Genomic DNA, 9,844 nt, shown 5'->3' with positions numbered 1-9,844 from the left:
GAGACAGAGGAGCAGAGAGAAAAGGGAGAGAGAAAAGAGTTGGAAGAAAATAGAGGGAGAGAACAGGGACAAAGACACAAAGAAGAGGAGAGAACAGAGGGAGAAGACACAGAGGGAGACAGAGGGACAAGAGATAGATAGGAAAAGACAAAGAAGAGACAAGAAGACAGAAGAAAAAACAGGAGGACAGAGTGAGACAGGAAAAGGAGGGTGGGAGAACTGAAGAAGGACAGAAGTTAGAGGGAAAAAGAAAGTGGTTAGGATTAGAGTGAAGGTGAAAACTTAGGAATGGGCTGAAAAAGGAAAGGACTAAGAGCAAAAAACACAAACTGAGGAAAAGGAGAACGTGGAGAGAAAAAGAAGCGAGAGGACTGAGATAGACAGTTATAAAGGCAACAGAAACAAAGGGTTAGATATGGATGGAAGTTAAGGTAGAAATAGAACAGTAAAGTGAGGAGCAAAAGGAAGAAATACAGTGCAAGGAAATGACAACACCGCACCAAAAAAAGACAGGAGCCACGGTGGGGGTAGGGAAGGGCAGGGGGTATCTTTATTAAGGGTGACTCAACTTTATTAAAAGAATGTTTTCATTTATACATCAACAAAACACATGGAAACAGTGTATACAAATGCAAGTGCAGATACAATCCATAGACGCACTGGTAAAAATCGAGTTTACATACAGAGCAATACAGGGCAATGCAGCAGCTAATGCAAAAGCAATACACAGCAATATAGAGCAATACAGCAAAATGGAGCAGCTAATGCAAACGCAAGACAGAGCAATACAGCAAAATGCAGCAGTTAATGCAAATGCAATACACAGCAATACAGAGCAATACAGCGAAATGGAGCAGCTAATGCAAACGCAAGACAGAGCAATACAGCAAAATGCAGCAGTTAATGCAAATGCAATACACAGCAATACAGAGCAATACAACACATACTAACACAAGATGATAACCTTTTTCTATTTTCATTACAGGTTGATTTATTGTCACAGGACACCCAAAACAACAAAAGCACACAGAAAACAACACTCATCTTCCATTAACACCCCCTTCACATGACACACAAACTCACCATTGCTGCCATCACAAATGCTAAATTACACCCCAGTAATCATTGCTCCTGAGGAACGTGGTTCCCAGGACCACAAAAAAATCCTCCTGCCTGACGAAAACCCCAGTCCCTGGCCGGTCCACGCCCAAACTTTGGCGATGAACGTCGCCTCGCCGACCGACCGGGACCCGGGAAAAAAAAACCCAGCCGGGGGGAAAAAAAAAAAAAACCCCCCCGGCTGGGGATTTTTTATTCTAAATTTAAAAATGAGTTGAAAAACCTGAAAAGCAAAACTCATACAAGGTTAGAACCCTAGACCCCTTCAACACACACACACCCACAGTCGATCAGACCTCAACCGCTCCACTGACCCTCGGCACGCATTCACGCCCCTCTTCGGGAACGTGGTTCCCGAGAGCACCCAAAAAAAATCCTCCTGCCTGAGGAAAACCCCGGTCCCTGGCCAGTCCGCGCCCAAACTTTGGCGATGAACGTCGCCTCGCCAACCGACCGGGACCCGGGAAAAAAAAACCCAGCCGGGGGGAAAAAAAAAAAACCCCCGGCTGGGGATTTTTTATTCTAAATTTAAAAATGAGTTGAAAAACCTGAAAAGCAAAACTCATACAAGGTTACAACCCCAGAACCCTTCAACACACACACACTGCCTTCAGCTTACACACACACCCATGCTGACTCACACCTGAACCTCTCTGCTAACCCTCGGCACACACTCCCGCCCCTCCTCGGGAACGTGGTTCCCGGGAGGCCCCGAAAAATCCTCCTGCCTGACGAAAACCCCGGTCCCTGGCCGGTCCGCGCCCAAACTTTGGCGATGAACGTCGCCTCGCCGACCGACCGGGACCCGGGAAAAAAAAAACCCAGCCGGGGGGAAAAAAAAAAACCCCCCCGGCTGGGGATTTTTTATTCTAAATTTAAAAATGAGTTGAAAAACCTGAAAAGCAAAACTCATACAAGGTTACAACCCCAGAACCCTTCAACACACACACACTGCCTTCAGCTTACACACACACCCATGCTGACTCACACCTGAACCTCTCTGCTAACCCTCGGCACGCACTCCCGCCCCTCCTCGGGAACGTGGTTCCCGGGAGGCCCCGAAAAATCCTCCTGCCTGACGAAAACCCCGGTCCCTGGCCGGTCCGCGCCCAAACTTTGGCGATGAACGTCGCCTCGCCGACCGACCGGGACCCGGGAAAAAAAAACCCAGCCGGGGGGAAAAAAAAAAAAACCCCCCGGCTGGGGATTTTTTATTCTAAATTTAAAAATGAGTTGAAAAACCTGAAAAGCAAAAGTCACACGCACAAGGTTAAATCCAGTCAGCATGCACTCACACACACAGACAGACACGTGCTGTCACTCACGCTCTTCCCGCTTACGTGCTCGGTGTGGCACTTACTCGAGACGCTGAAGAGAGCGCTTCGACGCTTCTCCTGGCTGCCGCTCCTTGATGTCAAACGGTAGATTCTGGGGAAATTGGGAGCCTCGGGGACCTGTGAGACGACAGAAAGCGGTCAATGAGTGGCTATCTGACAGCTAGGACTTGTCCCTGCTCTGACCGATAAATTTTCTACCCAAAACCCCATTAAAGACAGATGAACAGTAAATTTTTATAACTTTTCTACCTAACTGTGACTACGTGCCAGGACAGGGCAGCTCCGAGCATAACTGGTACAGTGTAAATACATACAGTACAAGCCAACAAAGGTACACGCAATGTAAGTACATACAGTATAAGCCAGCATAGGTACATAAAGTATAAGTACATACAGTATAAGCCAGCACAGGTACACACAGTGTAAGTACATACAGTATAAGCCAACATAGCTACACACAGTGTAAGTACAGACAGTATAAGTACATACAGTATAAGCCAACACAGGTACACACAGTGTAAGTAAGTACATACGGTATAAACCAGCATAGGCACACACAATATAAGTACATACAGTATAAGCCAACACAGGTACACACAGTGTAAGTACATACAGTACAAGTACATACAGTATAAACCAGCATAGGCACGCACAATATAACTACATACAGTATAAGCCAACACAGGTACACACAGTGTAAGTGCATACAGTATAAGCCAGCATAGGTACACACAATATAAGTCCATACAGTATAAGCCAACGTGGGTACATGCAATGTAAGCCAGGACTTGAGATAGCTCTCTGGAAGATGAATTCTTGAGCCCTATACCCCTTGGGAAGATGGAACCTATAGAACTCCTGCAGTCACGTGAGGAGGGTGTAAGACGCTCCCTCAGGAAGTCCAAGAGAATGGCATGGAGAAAAAGGCACTACCAACGCCAGAAGTGAGAAGGAAGACGGATGAGAACATCTTGTCCCTGTGAGACATTCCTGTCTCAAAGAGTAAAAATGCAAAGATGCCGGAATAAGGGATATCCGGAAAGGAACGTGAAGTAGAATACGGCCTACGTGGCACGGAATAGTGCCGATAAAGCGTCGAGACGTGACAAAGGCCTGTGACACGGAAGACGATGGACACGGACTACATAACACAGACACGGACGACGTAACATAGACACAGATGACATAACACAGAGACGAGTGACAACTGCCTGGCACTGTCCCCTTAGGGACCTGAGATTGCTACTGCAAGATGAGCCAGAGGCTGATGATGCCAAAGGAAAGGGAGCCCTATGACGATGGCACGTGATGATGAAATGGAACTCGTCAAAAGAAGTTAGTGCCGAAGTAGTTAAGAGGATGCTCGAGAGGGTCGGCGAGCCTAGAGAAGGAAGCCGACTGCCGGGTGACCGTGGCCGTAGCTCCGGACGTGAAGGCGAGCTCCTCGGGGGAAAGATCCGTGACGACGTCGGGCCGAAGGGAAGCGGACGACGCGAAGTACGCGGAAATGTGGAGATGGGTCGGAACTGCCCTGCCCGGCAAAGGCTCTGGCGAGGCTGAGGGGAAACCCTCTCCCTTTACTTCCAGAGAGCCCGCCCCGCTACAGACCTGTCCCCTAAGCTGACATCTGATTGCCTCCTGTGATATTAAAGGTTTTTCCCCTTCCCCCGACCGCTGGCCCCGACACTTAGCTTTTGGAAGAGGAGTGGACGAAATCCATCCTCGGTCGGACATGGACGTGGAGATGGTGTCCGTGGGGGCTTCGGTGCTGCCGTTTCCAAGCTTGGGCTACGAGCCTCCTCAGGGTGCCTAAGACAAAATAGAAAACCTGACTATTGCCCTCAACAACAGCAATCCCCAGGACTCCTCCGCACCACTGCCCCGGCTCACCTCAAATCTTGATTTCACTCCGGAGGCTGCCTGGAAGATACCTGCAAAAAGAAAAGGTACACGCTTAGCATGCTGCTGTGTAATGCTCACCTATGAGTCAGCCTGCCTAAACTCTGACTCACCTGCCCTCCTCTGTTCCTTGGCGTGCCTAGGGCAGCGACAGCACCTGGAATGAAACAAAGCGGAAAAGCATGCTGAGATTCTGTGAAAACGCAACCTCCCAAGCAACCTCCCAAGTCTGACAAAGATGCCACACTGATACCTTAAGCTCTCACCCACCTGACATGGGCGTGCTCGGCCAGGATAGATGGCAAGTGGACCACCTAAAATAAAAAAAAACAAGAGGAGATGCTTAGAGCTGCACCAAAACTGAGAACTCAGCAATAACAACTGCTTCTGTATGATAAACAATGCTCACCTTGCCCACTCAGCCTGGACTGCTGCTCTCAGCCTTGACCTCCTAAAAAGAGAAACAAAGAACAATGCTGTAATGGCCACCATTTATGCTTCCTCTGCACAGACAAATGGTGACTGACCTGCTCGGGGCAATCCCCTCAACTGGGATGGGGGGCTCTGCCCTGGATTTTATCCTTCTGCATCTGAAAAAAAGTTAGGACAAAAGTCAAAGGGCTGCAGGATAACTTAAGAGCTCCAGATATCTTGTGTCCATCTACACATTGCACCTAGAGTCCAACCACACCCCACATTACAAATTTCAACTCCCCGGGACTTCTCCTATTGCACCGGGCTATGCGGCAGGGCAGAGCAGCTCCGGCACAAATGTGTGCAGACACCCGTGACACAGGACAGACAGGACGTGACAAACAACAGGCACACAACACAGACAGAAATCTCTGGGCAAGAAGGATGACTGCAAGGACTGAGAAGATGCCAAATGATATGACCGAGGGGAGACCGATGGTGAGCTGACGAGGCTCAGAGAAACCTGGAGGAAGAAGATGCTAAACTGAATGATTTATTCCAAGAACTGCAAAGATGGATGCCTGAGAATCCTACAGCCAGAAGCATCTGCCTGCCCTCATGTTCTTTCCAGTCCTAGTCCGCCATAATGGATCCTGGCGGGGCAGAGCTGCCCATACAGCTCAGAACAAGACCTGAAAAGACATCTAACCGGATGCTTCTAAAGAGACAAGAGAGTCTGATGCCTGTCTGAGCTCCTGAGTCCAAAGTTCTATGGCCTGGCTGCCAGGCCGAGGAATGCAGAGATCGCAGATGCTAACAATGATGCCAGGGTTTCTGACAGGCCCCTCCAAGGCCTAAGGTAAAAGACATGACATATCCACACACACGTAATACACAAAAGACAAGTGACACGATACACACCGGGACTGCTCTGCCCTGCGCGCCTCAGCACTGTGATCCAAAGTCAGGCTTTGCTTTTATGGAGCCTAAGGGGCCGCCTCACGGACACCCCCAATCTCCAAAAGGGGACTCAAAAACCCCTCCAAGTAATTCCCAAACCAGCCCCCTGCTTTCATCCCCTCTGTGAGTCGTGGCCCTCTACTTATCTCTCGCACAGCTGGGGATGCCGGTCTCGGGTGCGAAGAAAGGCCGCCTCGTCAGCCGGGAAGGTCCTGCTGGCACCGGGCTGGTGTCTCTCAGACAGCTGTATTAAAGAAAACCAAACATCAGTGCCCGATCTTGGCAGCCCCTCGGCCAAAACCCCACAAGTCTGCTACTCACCGTTCTCCTAAGAATGCTCAGCTGCCCGGGCCGCACGCTTCGGGCACGCACGGAGACCGAGGCCGTCGTCACGGGGGGTGCCTGGGTTAAGAGGAGATGAGGTGATTTGGCATGGCTGAAACCTGAGGGGACCCTCGCTCCTCCTCCCTACTTCCCTGACTCACCGCGACTCCTTGGCGGCTGCCCAAGGCCACCTGGATGGCACCTTTAAATAGAAGAGTTCAGGGTTTCATCACCAGGTCCTCTAATGCATCCACAGGGCTCACACGTGCAGGGAACCCGGCGCATCGGCCGGCTGGTGACGGGGGCTTGGCAGGCTCCGAGTGGATTGCCTAAGGCACAAAAAAGAGAAAGGAAGCTTAGAGCAGCACCAGAAACTGAGACTGGAGCAATAACAACTACTTCTCTCCACTGCTCACCTTGACTGCTGGTATCCAGATTTACTTCCTAAAAAGAAAGACAAAGAACAGAGCTGTAACAGAGTCACCACATACACTTCTGCTGCAGAGACAAATGGTGCCTCACCTGCTCGGGGGAAAGCGCTCACCCGGGATGGGGCCCTCTGGCACACATTTAATCCATCTGAATCTGAAAAAAAAGTCAGGACAACAGTCAAACTGTTGTAGGATAACTTAAGAGCTCCAGATATTTTGTCTGCATCTACAAATCCCGTCTAGAGTCCAACTACACCCCACATTACAAACTTCAAGTCCCCGGGACTTCTCCTATTGCACCGGGCTATGCGGCAGGGCAGAGCAGCTCCGGAACAAATATGTGTGCAGACACCCGTGACACAGGACAGACAGGACGTGACAAACAACGGGGACACGACACGGACAGAAATCTCCTGGCAAGGAAAATGGCTGCGAGGACTGAGAGAATGCAAAAGGAGATGACCGAGGGGAGACCGATGGTGAGCTGACGAGGCTCAGAAAACCTGGAGGAAGAATATGCTAACTGAATGATTTATTCCAAGAACTGCAAAGATGGATGCCCGAGAATCCCACGGTCAGAAGCCTCTACCTGCCCTCACGTTCTTTCGAGTCCTAGTCCGCCATAATGGATCCTGGCGGGGCAGAGCTGCCCATACAGCTCAGAACAAGACCTGAAAAGACATCTAACCGGATGCTTCTAAAGAGACAAGAGAGTCTGATGCCTGTCTGAGCTCCTGAGTCCAAAGTTCTATGGCCTGGCTGCCAGGCCGAGGAATGCAGAGATCGCAGATGCTAACAATGATGCCAGGGTTTCTGACAGGCCCCTCCAAGGCCTAAGGTAAAGGACATGACATATCCACACACACATAATACACAAAAGACAAGTGACACGATACACACCGGGACTGCTCTGCCCTGCGCGCCTCAGCACTGTGATCAAAAGTCAGGCTTTGCTTTGATGGGGCCTAAGGGGCCGCTTCATGGACACCCCCAATCTCCAAAAGGGGACTCAAAAACCCCTCCCAGTAATTGCCAAACCAGCCCCCTGCTTTCATCCCCCCTGTGGGTCGTGGCCCTCTACTTATCTCTCGCACAGCTGGGGATGCCGGTCTCGGGTGCGAAGAAAGGCCGCCTCGTCAGCCGGGAAGGTCCTGCTGGCACCGGGCTGGTGTCTCTCAGACAGCTGTATTAAAGAAAACCAAACATCAGTGCCTGATCTTGGCAGCCCCTCGGCCAAAACCCCACAAGTCTGCTACTCACCGTTCTCCTAAGAACGCTCAGCTGCTCGGGCCGCACGCTTCGGGCACGCACGGAGACCGAGGCCGTCGTCACGGGGGGTGCCTGGGTTAAGAGGAGATGAGGTGATTTGGCATGGCTGAAACCTGAGGGGACCCTCGCTCCTCCTCCCTACTTCCCTGACTCACCGCGACTCCTTGGCGGCTGCCCAAGGCCACCTGGATGGCACCTTTAAATAGAAGAGTTCAGGGTTTCATCACCAGGTCCTCTAATGCATCCACAGGGCTCACACGTGCAGGGAACCCGGCGCATCGGCCGGCTGGTGACGGGGGCTTGGCAGGCTCCGAGTGGATTGCCTAAGGCACAAAAAAGAGAAAGGAAGCTTAGAGCAGCACCAGAAACTGAGACTGGAGCAATAACAACTACTTCTCTCCACTGCTCACCTTGACTGCTGGTATCCAGATTTACTTCCTAAAAAGAAAGACAAAGAACAGAGCTGTAACAGAGTCACCACATACACTTCTGCTGCAGAGACAAATGGTGCCTCACCTGCTCGGGGGAAAGCGCTCACCCGGGATGGGGCCCTCTGGCACACATTTAATCCATCTGAATCTGAAAAAAAAGTCAGGACAACAGTCAAACTGTTGTAGGATAACTTAAGAGCTCCAGATATTTTGTCTGCATCTACAAATCCCGTCTAGAGTCCAACTACACCCCACATTACAAACTTCAAGTCCCCGGGACTTCTCCTATTGCACCGGGCTATGCGGCAGGGCAGAGCAGCTCCGGAACAAATATGTGTGCAGACACCCGTGACACAGGACAGACAGGACGTGACAAACAACGGGGACACGACACGGACAGAAATCTCCTGGCAAGGAAAATGGCTGCGAGGACTGAGAGAATGCAAAAGGAGATGACCGAGGGGAGACCGATGGTGAGCTGACGAGGCTCAGAAAACCTGGAGGAAGAATATGCTAACTGAATGATTTATTCCAAGAACTGCAAAGATGGATGCCCGAGAATCCCACGGTCAGAAGCCTCTACCTGCCCTCACGTTCTTTCGAGTCCTAGTCCGCCATAATGGATCCTGGCGGGGCAGAGCTGCCCATACAGCTCAGAACAAGACCTGAAAAGACACCTGACCGGATGCTGCTAAAGAGACAAGAGAGTCTGATGCCTCTCTGAGCTCCTGAGTCCAAAGTTCTATGGCCTGGCTGCCAGGCCGAGGAATGCAGAGATCGCAGATGCTAACAATGATGCCAGGGTTTCTGACAGGCCCCTCCAAGGCCTAAGGTAAAGGACATGACATATCCACACACACATAATACACAAAAGACAAGCGACACGATACACACCGGGACTGCTCTGCCCTGCGCACCTCAGCACTGTGATCAAAAGTCAGGCTTTGCTTTTAGGGGCCTAAGGGGCCGCTTCATGGACACCCCCATCTGCAAAGGAGACTCAAAAACCCCTCCCGGTGGGTCCCTACCCTGCACCCCGCTTTCATCCCCTCTCTGGGTTGTAGCCCTCTACTTATCTCTCGCACAGCTGGGGATGTGGGTCCGTGTCAGGTGCAAAATAAGACAGCTTCAACATCTGGGAAGTTCTTGCTGGCACTGTTGTTCAACAACTCCCTGTTCTTTCTTAGTCAGCTACGTGAAAGAAATGCAAATATCAATGCATGATCTCTGCAGCACACTGGCCAAACCCAACAATTCTGCCACTCACCGTTTTGCCAAGAATGCCTGGCTCCTGGGGCCGCACCCTTCGGCCACGCTCCGAGGCTGATGCCATTGTCACGGGGTAAGCCTGGGTTAAAAGGAGACGAGGTGATGTGGCATTGCTGAAACCTGAGGGGACCCTCGCTCCTCCTCCCTACTTCCCCGACTCACCGTGACTCCTCAGCCTGTGCCCAAGGCTACCCTGGTGACACCTTTAAACAGAAAAGGCAGAGGCTTCATCGACGAGTCCCGTGATACTTCCGCAGGGCTCGGGAGAGCGGCGCACCCGGTGTGTCGGCCGGTTGGTGACTGGGGCTCTGCGTACTCCGAGTGGATTGCCTAAAGCGCAGAAACAGGAACGGATGCTCAGAGTTGCACCGGAAAGTGAGACTGGAGCAAT

General features: G+C 51.2%; 1 long non-coding RNA gene across 7 annotated transcripts; it reads right to left on the bottom strand.

Annotated features, from left to right (window-relative positions):
* Positions 1 to 2,417: 2,417 nt before the first annotated feature.
* Positions 2,418 to 9,612, bottom strand: LOC139600947 (uncharacterized). Of its 7 annotated transcripts, none has more exons than XR_011682729.1 (13): positions 9,452 to 9,612; positions 8,164 to 9,375; positions 7,745 to 8,076; positions 6,576 to 7,667; positions 6,470 to 6,497; positions 6,215 to 6,382; positions 6,051 to 6,131; positions 4,883 to 5,973; positions 4,765 to 4,806; positions 4,626 to 4,669; positions 4,469 to 4,512; positions 4,347 to 4,387; positions 2,418 to 4,265 (listed from the first exon to the last, which is right to left on the bottom strand). It is a non-coding gene; the product is annotated as an uncharacterized lncRNA (long non-coding RNA). The 7 variants fall into 7 exon arrangements; XR_011682728.1 differs by having other exon boundaries at positions 6,598 to 7,667; XR_011682732.1 differs by having other exon boundaries at positions 6,215 to 7,667; positions 7,745 to 7,825; positions 7,909 to 8,076.
* Positions 9,613 to 9,844: the final 232 nt, after the last annotated feature.

Source organism: Agelaius tricolor, unplaced genomic scaffold (genome assembly GCF_023055355.1).
Source record: "Agelaius tricolor isolate 1412-34295 unplaced genomic scaffold, bAgeTri1.0.p SCAF_29, whole genome shotgun sequence".
In the NCBI taxonomy this organism is placed as follows: Eukaryota; Metazoa; Chordata; class Aves; order Passeriformes; family Icteridae; genus Agelaius; species Agelaius tricolor.
Note: the sequence above shows the minus strand (reverse complement) of the source record. Positions and strands in the feature narration are given on the sequence as shown.